Below are 16,167 nucleotides of genomic sequence, written 5' to 3'. Positions count from 1 at the left end.
TACTAGGGAATTCACAAAGCACAGTGTTTTCCTGGAGAGCTTTTTAATATTTTGGAAATCTCTAAAGGGGTAGTTCAGTTCCTACCATCTTCATTTTACCTCAAATCTGGCCCAAACATAACTTAGAAAAATTGTTATTCAGATACTTAAGATTAAAAGTTTCTATTAAGAATATTACATGCTTGCAGAGTGCAGTTTTTAATTTGAATATTAACTTAATAAGCTTATTAATCTACAAATTTTAACTGTATGATCAGAATTTTCTTTAATGACCACAAAGATATTCTAATTTCATGAAATGGTGACTCAATTTCAATTTTGGGTGACTCTCAAGTTTTTATCTCCAGTCTCTAAAAGCTACTGACATAGCATAAGTGCCAATATCAACACTGAAGATCAACAAGGAATGTTATCATATTCTTTCTTCCAGAATGGTTGCAGTGCTCTGAACACAATGACTATAAGGCAGACCTAGGATTATATTACATTTTTATCACATGGGATGACCTCAAAAAATATTAAGACAAAGTAAAGGATTCTTCTCTCTGTTAAATTCTCCACAAATTTAATCTAATCCTAACTTCTTTCCACAGAAGTATTTGAATGGTCTCTACTGTTTTAGCAATAGCCAATAATTTGATCACTTAAATTATGCATACATTGGAAGATTTTTTAATGCCTACTAAGTAGTAGATCTAGTTTGGGTGCATTTCTTTAGTGAATTATCAGTACTCTGCCTGCATTCTGTGGAATGTGGAGGGATGCATACCTGAAATATTTTTTGTCTTTGTAGTATCTGCTAGGATCTCAGAGGAGCAGCATGCTGGCATACTACTGACACAATGAAGCAAACATGTAGACATGATAACTTTTGAGATGAAATAGTCTCTAAGCACTAAATCACAGGAGAATCCTATCTCTCTGTGGAAGGTGCACAGGAATTATACAAGGATGCGTATATATGAGCACATAGTCCCTTAATCTTCATAAATAATCTCTAAATTGTTAAGACACTAGAGAAGTGTTTGTGCAAATCTCTATGTGTGACAGCCACAATCTGCTTTTGGAAAGCATGGGTTCCATCTAGTACATATTTATGCCCTTCCTCTATCCATGGTATGGGAGCAGTGAATCAAAGTAGCATTCCATGATTAGTCTTTGGCAAACATGATTGGCATTATTTCTTTTATACTCAGAATTAGGAGGTGGAGAAGTAGCTCAGAGATAAGAGTATTTCACATTTGGGAAGCCCTGTGCTCAATTCCTAGCTCAGTAGAAATAGAAAGTAAAATAAAAATATATGAAATTTATGATTACTTTTTAACTTAAGTACCACTAGTTTTCCTATGGAACAAAATTTATCACTGAGGTAAATGAAGAATGAATTGTATCTGATTCATGTCTTTACTGATACTTGTGTTTCAGAAATTTTCTTCTAAATAAGGTTTCAAATAACTCAGCCCATTCATTTGCTATGGTGCTAAGATGACTGATGAAGAAATGGCAGGAATACAAGGAAGCTAACAGACTCACTATGTAGAGCAGAATGTCCATTAATCAGATAATAAAATGAAGGAAAACAGCCTCTCTTAGTGATTGGAAACCAAACAGTATTCTCAGGGCACAGAAGTCTATAATGTTTTTTTTTTTAAAGAGAAAGGCAGACTTTGAGGATGGAAGATTCCATCTGCAGGTTATTTGCATGTAGTGTCAAAGTGGTAGATACCAACAGAGGTTGATGTGTTGATCTGCTCTCAGAATAGTCTGAGATCTTAAGAGTCCACAGATGTGGTCAAGTCAACTTTCCTCTCCAGAGTTTTATCAGCTTACTTGAGGTTTTAAGGTCATTATTCTTCAGTGGTGACTGAAAGTAATAATGTGAAAAAGGTTCTCAATCAATAGTTACATTTATCAATAGTACTATCAATATTAAAATATAGGTTATGCTGTTATTTAAAAGAAAAGTTTACAATGGAATTATTTTCCTTATTATTTTAATCCAATAATTTTTAAAAGAATATTTGTGTTCCTTGGCAGGGGGAGAAAAAAGAAAAAGACCTATGTTTCCTTCCGCATTTCGTCTTTCGGGGACCCCTAAGTTGCAGTTAGATAGTAATAGGCAAAGGAACGAGATGTTCTTTCGTGCTCTGTGGAGAGCTCCCTCTGGACCTGAAGAGCGGCCCCTGGGATCAACAGAGTCAGTGTACATGGCCGCTTCTAACAGCAGTAAGGCTTACACTTGGTTTCCTTTGCTTTTAATGAGAGGAAACTCCTTTCCAATTTGAACACAATTCTCCATGGATCCTGGCTGCAGTACAGTGACAGCCAGACCTCACTCCAATTACAAAGAAGAAGCCTGTACCCAGCAAATTATCTGAGGGCTTGCAAGGTTAGATTGACATTGAAATGTAGATTGGTCCTTGGTCTCATTTTTCTCTAGTAAAAAAAAAAAAAAGAAAGAAAGAAAGAAAAGAAAATCATATGACCCTTGGGGCTGGAGTTGTTGGGAAGAGGGAATTTTTCCTTCATAATTTCTCAACTGAGATACCAGTGCCAGAATAATAGAGAGACCACAATGAATCTTCACACCAATTCTTTTCTCAACTCTGAACTTATAATTCTCATACAAACTTTTGAACTTAACTCAAAAATTTACAAGAGAAAATGCAAATTTATATTATTGTATGGGATGCCTGCTTGATAAGATGAGCTTTTTTACATACACACTAAATGTCAATTGAATTAAAACCGGAATTCAATATGGGGGGAATGCTTGTTCCTGGAAAAGACTTATCCAATCTCAAGTCAGTCATAAACACAGATACCCAGTCGCAACACTAAGTAGACTTAACAGATTGTATTTGGAACAGTATAAGGAATAAGTCAATAATTTGAAAAGGGGGAGGGTGTGTGGGAGGGTTGTAGGTGGAGAAGAAGGGATGGAATTGATAAAAATATAGTTCTTATGCATGAAATTCTTAAAAAGAAAAATCTGAAAGGATGAAGCTTGGCATAAATACTGCCATTGTAAGCCAGTCACTTGCTGGGACTTGAGTGTCATGTAAGCCAAGTTAAGGACACCAATTGTTTCTTTGTTTCCTTCCTTCCTTCCTTCCTTCCTTCCTTCCTTCCTTCCTTCCTTCCTTCCTTCCTTCCTTCCTTCCTNTTCCTTCCTTCCTTCCTTCCTTCCTTCCTTCCTTCCTTCCTTCCTTCCTTCCTTCCTTCCTCCCTCCCTCCCCCCTTCCTTTGATTCCTTTTTATTCCAACTTTAAAACCCATGACTAAGAAACCCATCATTAAGAAGCCAGTCTGTTATTGTTCCCTCTTATGTGATCTTAGATGGCACACGTGCTTGTGGGAGTCAATCTTCTAATGCTAATTTACAAACTATGCTTGTGGTTTCCAGGCTTAAAGCGTACTCATCCAGAATAGCCTGCTCTGTGTGTCCCTGCTCAGGTTGCCCTTAAAATCAATGAAGTTGCTCTAGTTTAGAAAACCCGCTGTGCTCTAGCTGTTGGATCATCAACAGACCCCACAATAAAGAGGAATTTTTTTTTTTAAAAAAATGTGGTTTGCTAGAGTACATTAAAAGGCTAAAGCATTAGACATTGTGAATGAGAAAAGAGGTTTGAGGACATACCCAATACGATTTCGCAATGTAAAATAGATTATGGCTGAATAAAATGTATTAAGGTAACTTGGACACTGGCTATATTGAAATTATAAAAAGAAAAATTATTTTAAGTCTGGTATGGGCTGGAGAGATGGCTCAGTGGTTAAGAGCACCGACTCCTCTTCTGAAGGTTCTTAGTTCAAATCCCAGCAACCGCATGGTGGCTTACAACCATCCGTAATGAGATCTAATGCCCTCTTCTGGTGTATCTGAAGACAGCTACAGTGTACTTAGATATAATTAATAATAATAATAATAATAATAATAATAATAATAATAATAATAATAAAAAGTCTGGTGTTGCTTCTATTCAGTTCAGTGTTGGAGTGTGTGCACTGCACAATGGATGTATTAGTGAGGAAAGGCCACAAAATAGGGAACTTCATCTGAGAACCAGCTTACTATTAACACTCATAAAAATTGTGTTCGGAAAGGGAGGCTGTGAGTTATGAAGTTCTCAAAAACAGAACAGATCTGAGACCTCTTATAGATGAAGTATGTGTTCGTTTTCTTGGGGAAAAGTATCATTAACAGATAACACCATATAGTATGGTTCTTAACATTCTATACATATATGCATTTGCAAACTTAATAATTTGTTAGTTCCTGTACCATATTGAGCCTTCATTACCTTCCAGACTCTGTACAAAGCTGTTTATCACTCATTGGAACCCTAACAGTACTACTAATCTCCTCCTCTTGAACTACTTTATGATAAGAAAACCATGTCAATACAGGTATAAAACACTACACCCAGTATTCTCAGGACTGTATTTTGTTTTGAGTTTCTGCTTCTGTTCCTGTGGTTTGCTGAGTAATAGTGCTGAAATTTAGGCAAAAAAATCAATCTGAAATTGTATGGCATATGGTAAGTCCTTTAAAATAACTTACTTAATACAAGTTCTTAGCATTATAAAAGTAACAATAGACTATCTTAAAATATCACTAAGGAATAAACCTGATTGTTATAAAAAAAAATCTGTAATAGTGTGGGGTTTTAAGGAGATTTTTTTTCTAGATTGTCATGTGAAATCAGAGAGTGAGAGACAGGCAGTGTAGAGTTCACAGACAGCATGAGGCACAGGATCCTAACCCTCCTCTGCTCCCTTAAGGATCTGCGGATCATGTATACACAAGGTGCCTGGTAGAACTTCAAACCGGCAGTTTTGATACTAGGCTGTTAAGAAGAAAGGGGGGGGGGGAATTATGAGTATGATAGTTCAAACGTTCCAATTACTATGCTTTCAAAAGATCCCCGCTGAATACCACATTTCTCTAATGAAAATTTTATTAAAGACCACTAGGTGTGATGCTAGCAATTAAGGAAGGTTGGATGGTTATTTTACGGTTAGCATGCAGTTACTACTGCCGAAGCTTAAAAGACTCAACTTCAAAGCAAGTTGCTAATCTCTGAAATCACTGTGAATTTTACTCAAAATATACAGATTACCTTAAAAATGGAAAACATAATTGTCGCCCATGAGTTGGTTATACACCTTTCAAAATGAAGACATTTTAATACCTGGGGAATCATAAAGAAATTGCTACATATTTTTTCAGATCTAATGCATTATATGGCATATATATTTACCAGGTATGTTTTGGAGGCATTTCAGTTAACTACAAACATGTAGTTAGCTGTAATCCCAACTGTGTAGACAATTGTTTCAATACAGAAAGGAAAGCATTAGAATAGGAACCAGTGAGTTTATTGTTAAGCACTCTTGATAATGAACTCAGAAAATATTTTATGGAAACCGGTGAAATGTCTCAGCAGTTAGAAGGATGTGTGACAGAAGCACTCCTGATAACTGAAATTCCATCCCCAGAACCCACATGATGAGAAGAAGCAACCACTACTCAAGGTTGCCTTCTGATCTCTTCACGGGCAACACTGAAAACGTACACATATCTGCACACATGCATTGATAAATAACACCTTTTAAAAAGAAATTGTTTTGTGACTTATATGCTATCAGGTTCATGTGGGTGTTGCAATAAGGAAACACAAACTCTGTGGGTTAAGTCAGGATAAGTGAAGCTGATCATGGGGAGAAAACATGTCTGCAATCAGCATGTGGAAGGCTGAGGCAGGAAATGGAGAACCTGAAAGGCAGAATAGACTGGAACGAGACTGTTCCAAAGAAAACAAAGTGAGATGTACCCCATCTGAAACATTCACACATCCAGAGCCTAGATTCTGAAATACAAACATCCAAAATGAATTCAAATCTAAAAAGTCTTCTTTTTGTCCTAAAATATCCAGATGGTTTATGCATATGAAATTTCAACATGACTTATATAGTTATTATCATTTAGCATATTAACCCCAAATAATTAAAGCAAAGCTGAGCTGGATAAATTGAATTTGTAATCACTCCATGCCAACTTACAAACATATTTAAATAATACACTTCTAGAGAAACATCAGCTCTGTATTCTAAACCCAGGCATATGACATCAAGGAGACAATGACATCCCTTGTCTTTCAGGACCCTGCAGGTTTCCTGACTCCTGCATTCTGCATAACAAGGCCATTTCTTGCCAAAGGAATGTTTTTATTATCCAATTTTGCATGCTGACTTGTTTGTAAGTACCATCTTGTTAGATGTTTGCTCAAGAGTTTTCTTTTACATCTGTGGTTTGATATTGAAATGTGTTGCATGAATCAGCCTGTGTGCTGTTAAAAGTCACTTTGAGGAGCTTTTAAAACACTTTATAAGTTTTCTCGATAAAGCAATGCTATCGTTAAAGTCTTCTGGCCTGAGTACAAGACCCAATTACTGAATACACCTTCTCTTCATTGCCAACTAAGTTTTGTTAATGATGTGTATTTTCTTTGACAGTTACTCAGCCTGAATTTTGGTAGTACACACTGTCTCCTCAGTCTTGGAATCAAAAATCTTGACTGCTGGGCAAGAGTGCTTGCTGTTCTTTCCATGTTCTTTGGAATATGAAGGTAAAGCAAACAAAACAAATCACAACTCTTGAAACATGAATTATGGCGTTCTTTCACACGTGTACCGAGCAGTACAGAAGTGAGAAGTATCCCACTTTGTGAAAACCGAGAGGGTTTTGTTGAATGATTATTCTGACCTCAGCTTACTTCTGGAATCAGGGACATCATTCAGGTTGTCAGATCTGTAGCTTTGAACCCCTGAGGAAGGATATGAGGATTTCTTTCATGGATCATGTACATCTCAGGGGTCTCTGTATCTACCTTTCCTTACTCCCACTGCATATCAGCACGCCAATCCCACTGATAATACTCTATCCTCAGATGCCTGTACTTGTAAACCTTTGGATTTCTGCCCACAAACTACATGCACAGTGATGAGCCCCGCTAGCAATCCTTGCCTAAAGGGAACTTCTCAAGTCAAACCCCTCACACACTTTCAATTCTTCCCAGTTTGAGTAGATAGCATGGACATATCTTAAAGTAGAAGTAAGCATAGTTATTTATTTTGACCCTTGTTAAGGACTAAAGGATTACTCACATGTTTGAAAGAATATGAAAACTAGGAGAGTGTTAGAAGATAACATGACAGGGGAATACACGCATTCCAGATGTTTGCCTCAGGCTCTCTTGCTTCTTTCCCTTTCAAGGATCTGGGAGAACACAAAACATAAAAAACTTCAGCAAATAAATTCTATTTCACATGTTGTTTTTCGAATCCTACAAATTAATGACAGTCTCTTGAGTCAGATTAGACTAAACAAATAAGCCTGGGGACTGAGTCCAAACCAGACTCTAGACACTCATCACAAGACAACAGCAGCAGACAGAAGTAAAAATCCACTTTTAAGATTTGTCTTTATTTACGTATGTCTATATGTCTATATGTTTGTATGTGCACATGTATGTTGACACCTGTGTAGTCAGAAGAGAGTATGAGATCCTCAGTAGCTGGACCTACAGGTAGTTGTAAACTCTCTGATGTGGTTATAGAAAAGCAAACAGAGGAAGTGCAGCAAGCCCTTAGCAGCTGAACCATCTCTCCAGTTTGAGAAATCTACTGTTGTTTGCTGACACTGCTTGCAGCCCATTGACCCTCATGTTTACATAACCATAATCCAATTAACTTTCCTCAGTATCTTTGATCACAATGCGTTTCTGAGGAAGACAAGCATAAGTGATAGCTTAGCAATGTTGGCTTGGGCTATATACATAGCTTTCTCTGAGAAAAGCACCTACAGACCTGTTAAGAGGCTGCCTAGGTCCCACACCCATGTCAAGCTGCAAGCCTGCTTTAGACAATAGGAATAAATTCTTCCACTTAGCTGAGCCTTGGTCAGCCCTGTTGTAATTTAAGCAAATCTTCAGACATAATTTGGGAACTATAGGCAAAAAGCCAATATGCCCTGTCCTGGTTTTGGTGCATGATCAGCAAGTGAACTTTTAACGAGAATCCTCTATTTTTTTATTTTATGACCATGGGTAACTGGGAAAGGGTGTGATTAAAATCTGATTCATTATGGGAAAAGACATGAACAATGAACCAAGGCCTACTTAATCTAAGGCTGTCAGTTACTATGGAAAACCATCCTATGTGCCCAGTAACCAAACTCTTCTTTCTGTTTTACCCCAAAATAATAGTCCAAGGCCTTGACAATTTTTCTCATCTGCTCTGCTGTCAGTATGGATAGTGCATATTTTTCTAATCTTTGTTATTGGTTCAATTTGAATAATGTTACCTTGCTGCTATTCCAAATCTCTATGAGCTTTTACTTCATTCATAAATAAGAGACCAGAACCTATAAACTTCAGTCCAGACTTCAAACTCTAATAACTTATTTTCTCTATGAGAGAGGATGATAGCATATGAGGGAGGTGGTGAAAACATATCTTTGTTATATGTGTGCATCATGATCAAGTCCCTAAGCTACTTTACAAGTATATATTGAAAGGACAGGTCGGTTCAGGACAAACAAAAGAACAATTTCTCAGAACACAGGAGATCTATTTGCCCCAGGGGGACAAAAAACAGGTAGTAAGATGCAAAGAAAGGAGACAGAGGATGAAGGAGAAGAAAAAAGAAACAAGGGGAATGGGGGAGATTTGCCTGGGAGACAAAGGACTGTTTCTGGATAGAAAAGAGGCAGACATGGCCTGTAGGCAAATGACAGTTTATCGAGGGAAAGGGGAAACCCTCATTTTAGGATGAGTTGGTTTCTTAATTAGGTTAGCCAAAAGTGGCTTTGATGGTTAGTCTTTAATACTTTGACAGCTGGACCTTGGTGGGCCTTTTCAGATAGAGGAAGAGGCCAAATAAGGAAAATAAACCTTGGTGACTAGCTTTAGGAATGTATTCTAATGGTTTAGCAAGGACCTGCCAGAGCCATGTTTGTCATATTTAGGCATACTAGGACACTTTGTTCATATATACATGTACATGTATATATACATATATATATGTATATATATATATATACACATGCATGTACACATATGTGTGTATATATATACATACATGTACATATATATGTATATATGTACATATGTATATAAGTGTATATATATAGCTATATACTCATGTGTTTAGATACATTCACACATAGTATATACTATGTTACATAAATGTACATTAGTATAATAGTAACTATATATCTACATAAAATATATAATTATATTCAATATATATGCCAGGCAGTGGTGGCACACGCCTTTAATCCGAGCACTTGGGAGGCAGAGGCAGACAGATTTCTGAGTTAGAGGCCAGCCTGGTCTACAGAGTGAGTTCCAGGACAGCCAGGACTATACAGAGAAACCCTGTCTTGAAAAAAACCACAATCCACTCCCTTACAAACAAATATAGTAAAATTTAGCCATAAAATATTTCGGCTGATTTTTCATTTATAATATGTCATTGTATTCAAAATATTGGTTGTCTAAAACTAAAAAGTACAGGTCATATAGACAAGTTTAGGAAAATGTATTTCTTTAGTATATAAACAAATAATTGCAACATTGACATTACTATTTTGGCTACTAAAAGAGGTGGGCACATTTCAGGGCTTTTCCTATATTAAAACATTTTAAAAGTTTTTTTTTTTTTCCTTCAGCCAAAACTTTGTGGTTCGTGCTGCACATGCCCAAAGGCATTCCTACATGCCACATTAAACTTCTATGCATGTGTTTCATGACCCTGAGATAAACATGCCCTCAAATGTGATTGTCATCCTTCCTTCTGAAATGTTGACCTTAAATTGAAGATTTTCAGCAATGTAGTCCTTATCTGAGTTTTCTCTGAAGTGTATCCACACTAAAGTGGGTTTTCCTAAATAAATATGCCTAAACTCTGAAGGAAATCTGTTTTCTTTGTTTATGGAGGGCACTGCTTTGTAACTAACTCCAAAATCCTCTTTTCTTCCTAAAGGTATTTGTAGAGGGAACATCTTATGTCTGTATGGTTGTGGCACCTGTCAATAATAAATCTAATGGCCTATGGCTTAAGTGGGAAATAGAAGGTAGAGCATCTGGGAGGTGGAATAAAAAATCTGGAATAGTGCCAGGTGCAGGAGATGCAGCTGGGAAGATGTGATGGATGGCACCTGAGCCCAGATTACCAGCCATGTGGCAGAAAGTCGATTAGAATAAAAATGTGTTAGTTTAAATTATGATCGAATCAGAGACGAGCCTAGCTATTTGACCAAGGTATTTGTAAAGATATTTTGAGTATGAGTCTTATTTCTGGAAGCATGGGCTGCGAGGAAAAAAACGAAACCTTACTGCCACAGGTAATTTGCATTTTTTCACTCTTTTTTGCTTCTTGGCTGTACTCATTTTGGCTTTGCACTTACCAAGACAGGAAGCCAAAGAGTTGAATTATACCAATGATAGCAGAAATGTATGCAAACAACAGTTACACAAATGAAGGAAGCACTGATTGCAGGGGAAACAGAGGACCCATCCCACAGGGGCTTCACTAAGAAGGCTCTATTGAAAAAAAAAAAAGAGAGAGAGAGAGAGAGTTCAGAAAGAAACTGGAGAGAAAAAGGTACTTTTGTAAGAGGAAATAAAATGCTCAAGGGCAAAGAAAGACTGAACAGTGTGATGTGTTTGTATAGGGCCCATGGTGGATGTCTGCTGAAACTTATGTCTCCATTACTGTGGGGAAGAAAGCAATACATGTGCACCTTTCATTGGGAAGACAACCCCAAGATTGTTTCTACCAACTTCACGAGAGGGTACGATATTATGTCTTCACAGTGCTTTGATGTTTCTCTTCATACTGGGAATTCACTACAACACAGTTTTGTTTTCAGGAAAAAAATAGAATATTTCTGCCTTAACTAATATTATTATTGCATTGTGTATGAAGAATATTCTTCAATGAAGCTAATGATGGATGATCCCCAGCAGGTATGTCCTGTGAGCAGTTAGCACCTGCAGCTAGCCATGCTGTAAAGGAAGCATGTTGAGAAGCTAATTGCCGGGGAGTGAGGAGTGGCCAAGAGGCCCTGAGGCATGAAATAGAACTGTGTTTAGATTCTCTGGGACAGTGGGGATCTCTCATCATTCATGTAGTTTAGTACACTAGAATTTACCCAGCACAGTTTGGTAGTACAAACATTGAACACTGGGAGAGCCAAACAAGCAAAACAGATGAAGGTAGCAATGTTCACTGCAATTCAGAACAACTGTAAAGTCATTCCTGAACATTCCACAGTGTGTACCTTCACCATGCACAAGATTAAAACACATACCTGGCTCAGTGCCAGTGTTCAAATTGTGGCATAGGATTTTTTGCATTTTTTTTAGCAGACTGTGCAATAGCAAGCATATTATTCTGAACCTTCTAAAGGTGCTGATCTAATGACATATAATATTGTGGTGGGTATAGCTGCAGTGGCAAATGGGTTTAAAGCTTTTCCTTTTGAAGAACTAAGGATCAAGCCAAGTGTTCTTCTGCAAAGTCATCCCAAAGACTTAGATCTCAGACAATGACTCATGCTATGCAGGCTACCCTCAAGCTTCCTATATTGTTGGGGGGGGGGGACCTTAAAGTTCTGAAAAACAATATGAACTGATTAGTACCCCCGGAGCTCATGTCTCCGGCTGCATATATAGCAGAAGATGGCCTAGTCATCCATCATTGGGAAGAGAGGTCCCTTGATCTTGCAAACTTTATATGCCCCATACAGGGGAAGGCCAAGGCCAAGAAGTGGGAGTGAGTGGGTAGGGGGGCAGGGGGGGAGGGTATAGAGGACATTTGGGATAGCATTTGAAATGTAAATGAAGAAAATATCTAATAAAATAAATTTAAAATAAAGTTCTGTTCCTACTGCCTTTATCTTGAAAATACTAAGATTTCAGGTGTGCACAATCAAGGCTGGCTTTGTGCATTGTAGACGATAGAATACAAGAGCTTCAGGCACGCAAGGCAAGATTTTATCAACTGAGCTTCATATCCAGTGTTCTGAGATGTAATTTTTATTTTAGTTTCCAATCATAAGATCACACTAGAGTCTAAGACAGAGTTTCTTATCCCCATTTGCACCCTGATTACCTGCTTTTATTTTTTATCATGTAGCTGCCAATAAATTTTTGCAAATATGAGCCAAATCTAGTCTCATTGATTTCCTACCCTTTAAAAAATAAAATCAGTTTCATACAAAAATGCCATTCCTAAAAGTTTTACATTTAACAAGTACTTACTGATGTCTTAAGATGTTTCCACATGTTTGCCTTCATAAATAATGCTTCAATAACTTATATAAGTACAACTCTAGAATAAATTTTAGAAGTCTAGTTGTAGGGTTGAAAGCTATGCACACTGTGGCTGGAGAAATGGCTCAGCACTTAAAGGTACATATTACCCTTTCAGAGGACTCAAATTCAGTTCCTATAACCCACTTATGGTGGTTCGTAACTCCAGTTCCGGGGTATCTGATGTCTCTCTGGCCTCCAAAAACACGTGTGTGCACTCACATGGAGCACATACATGTATAATTTAAACATAAAATAAAAATTTTAAAATATGTACACTATTATTTTATTCCCTCAGTCGTGTTGAGTGTCTGTTTCAACACTTTACTCTGTAAACTCCAATAAGTAAAATTGGTGACGTTCCCTCCCCTCCCTCCTTTTAACATTTATTCAGCCAGAAATCAGAGGGTATTTTCATGATTCTTCTAATAAATATAAGAGCATTCAAACTCAGTGATAAAAACACAACCAGATTCTCTTCGTAGTAGGACAGATAATCTAAAATAATGGCAAATTAAATAGGTCCACATAGAACAGAAGTCCAACCTGAATCTGGCAGGAAAAAAAAATATTCCAAGTATTCTCTGAGAATTCTGATGGTTGACTTTTTTGAGGGCAAATCTTAGGTTCAAAAAAGTAGTGTAATATAACCCAAAGTTCTTTAAGGTGTGTGTGTGTGTGTGTGTGTGTGTAACTCATGTTACGCGCGCACGAGTGTTTATGCTAAACACCATTCATGTTATATGTGTGAGGGTGCATGCCAGAGGTCAAGGTTAGGAATCATCTATTACTTTACTCTTAAGAGAGACGGGGTCTCAGACCAACTATGGCCTTTTAGGCTTTCTGAGAAATCTTCATCACTCACCAGTCTACACTGTGGTTAACTAAAAGCACGACCCACCGGCCCCGACTTCTGCCTGGCCAGTGCTGGCGATCAAAACTCAGGTCCTCGTGCTTGTGCAACACATTCTCTCCTCCGTGAGCACTCTTCCAGACCCCCCATTTGTTTGGATTTTAAGCGTTTTTTTTTTTTGTCCTTTCATCCAGAGTGTCAAATCCTTTATGAAATGAAGCTGAATATGTGTTTCCAGACTTTGGGCCTCTGTCAATGGTAAACAGAGAGTGATTCCTGGATTTGAGGTCCATTTATTATGATCGAAGTAACAAGTAGGCAGGAAAAAGTCACAGTGAAACAATTAAGAGCAATTATCACAATATTGAGTTTTGAGAGGCGTTTCAGTTTCGGGTAATTGATTTCAAACCAACTGTGAATCAAATAGATGCGCTTGTGACCTGCTAAAAACACAGCCAGTACTTCAAACACTGTACTGCTCACGGTCCTCAGGACTTCTCTACAGACTGCCAAGCAGGAGAATGAAACATGGAAAAGAGATGTTTTTTTCCTCTTGTTTTTTTCTTGTTTGGACATTAGTGTAAATTAATCATCTAAAGAGTTGGCTAACCTGAAGCGGCTGGTTTAGTGATGGTAGGAAGAGTCAAAACCCTGCCTTTTAACCACTGCTCTGTGATGCTGAAGCTGATTTCATTGATCTCACTGACCACAGCAGAGGTACAGGAAAGAAAATTGATTCACATTGGTTGGATGCATCCCTTGTATCAGACTACTTGAAACATCTCTGCTGAATTTACATCTTCTTTAAGTTCAATCCTCATTAATGCTATTCTCATAAAAAGATAGAAACTACAGAGTGAGTTCCAGGACAGCCAGGGCTATACAGAGAAACCCTGTCTCGAAAGAAAAAGAAAAAAGAAAGAAAGAAAGAAAGAAAGAAAGAAAGAAAGAAAGAAAGAAAGAAAGAAAGAAAGAAAGAAAAAAGAAAATCAAATATGTTAGCATCTCTCCCTATTATTAAGAAAACATAAAGAGAACCATCATGGTATTTTTCGTACACCGAGAGTGCTTCATAGTGATCAGTGTGGTGTTCTGTAGTTCCAGAAACACTTTTACAGATTGAATGGTGGCTTAATCAACAGAAAGACATATTCCACAGTTGTGGAGGCTAAAAGTCCCAAATTGAGTTAGTGATAGCTTGAGCTTTTTAGATGACACAAGGAAACATGGCCCCATGTCTTCTTCAGTGGCTTGCTGAGAGTTGCCTGATCCATTTCCCATAAACCTCATCTTTCCTCAGAGTTCACCGGGTCCAGAAACTGTGCACAGGCTCCCATAAAACTTTAAAGGCCCTACCATTTTTTATTTATTTACTTTTTATTAGATATTTTCTTTATTTACATTTCAAATGCTATCCCGAAAGTTCCCTATACCCTCCCCTTGCCCCTGCTCCCCTACCCACCCACTCCCACTTCTTGGCCCTGGCCTTCCCCTGTGCTAACCAGTACCCCCAGAGCTTGTGTCTCTAGCTGCATATGTAGCAGAAGGCCCTACCATTTTGGTCACTGTAGCCTGGAAGATGTGCCTAAATCTTTCAGCTTAGGTTCCAAAATGAGAAAACTCATGAGGCTGACATTCAGCAGGTTACTACAACTGCTAACCGTGTTCAGCAAAACAAGAAAGATCAAATAAATATCTTAGGCTATGTTGTAGTGACGATACTTCCTCAGAGCAATGCAGAAGAGCTATATATACATTATGAAAAAATTACCGTGTCTATGTTCTAATCAAATTTTACTTTTACTTCTCTGGGGGATGGGTTTTGAGACAGAGTCTCCTTATGCCGAGACTTATTACATAAACTAGGTCAGACTTGAATTCACAGAGATGTGACTGCCTGTGCTTTGCAAGTGCTGGGATTGAAGGCATAAACCACTCTGCTTGGTTGGCTGATTTTGCCCATATGTCATTGTTTGTCTTCATGTACCTATTATATTCTCCTTCCCTATTACTAAGCATATGAGATATAAAGGATAACTATGAAACATAAAAGAAGCTCATATGGTTACTTTGAGTAATAAACCCAGGCTCTTTCCAACATATTTAGAATAAAATCCGTGGTGCATCATGGGCCACATTCATCACTAAACAGTATTGAATGCCACTGCTAAACATTTTGAGCTAATCTTTCTCTTGGGCATCAGAAGGGGATGGTCCCTAACTGAATATACAGATGGGTAACATGGCAGGAAATTCTTTCTGGCAGTCAGATGTATCCCTACCTCTGAAGCTTTCCTACTCATGCTAAGGTGGTGTGAAAATGACTCTCTTCGGAGACCGAAGCACTGAGTTTGAAGGAATCCCCATGGTCAATTGACAAGTGTAGTTTTTGGTTATTTTTCTTTTATCCTCTTCCTGAGACATAGCTTATTCCAATAAGCACAATATTACCAACAATCTCAGGAACAAATCTACTGAAGTTACTTACCACTTTTTTGCATTGCCTTGTTAATTAAAGTTGAAGTCTACCTTTTACTAGCAGGGTTTCACCTTTTCCAGCCATAACCCACTCACACTTCTACCTGCAGAACGTCGAGTAGCCTTAGTTCGATGACAGGTCTAACTTCCCGTCTTCTGATAGGAACTCATTCATCTAACACCTGAGATTCCTGTAATGCCTCTCCATGCTTATGAGGCATCTTGGTACCTTAAGCCTTCAGCCAATGAAATGACCTTGGCCCATCCTGGATATTCTGACTCTTGTATATAAGCCTTGAATCACTCCAGGTAAAACTGTTGCATGCCCCCATGTTCTCTATGAGTTTCCTCTTTCAAAGCATACCCTGTTGTCTTAGTCAGGGTTTCTTTTTTTTTTTTTTTTTAATTTTTTTTTTATTATTTTCTTTATTTACATTTCAAATATTATCCCGG

This window comes from Mus pahari, chromosome 3 (genome assembly GCF_900095145.1).
Source record: "Mus pahari chromosome 3, PAHARI_EIJ_v1.1, whole genome shotgun sequence".
Lineage (NCBI taxonomy): Eukaryota > Metazoa > Chordata > Mammalia > Rodentia > Muridae > Mus > Mus pahari.
Note: the sequence above shows the minus strand (reverse complement) of the source record.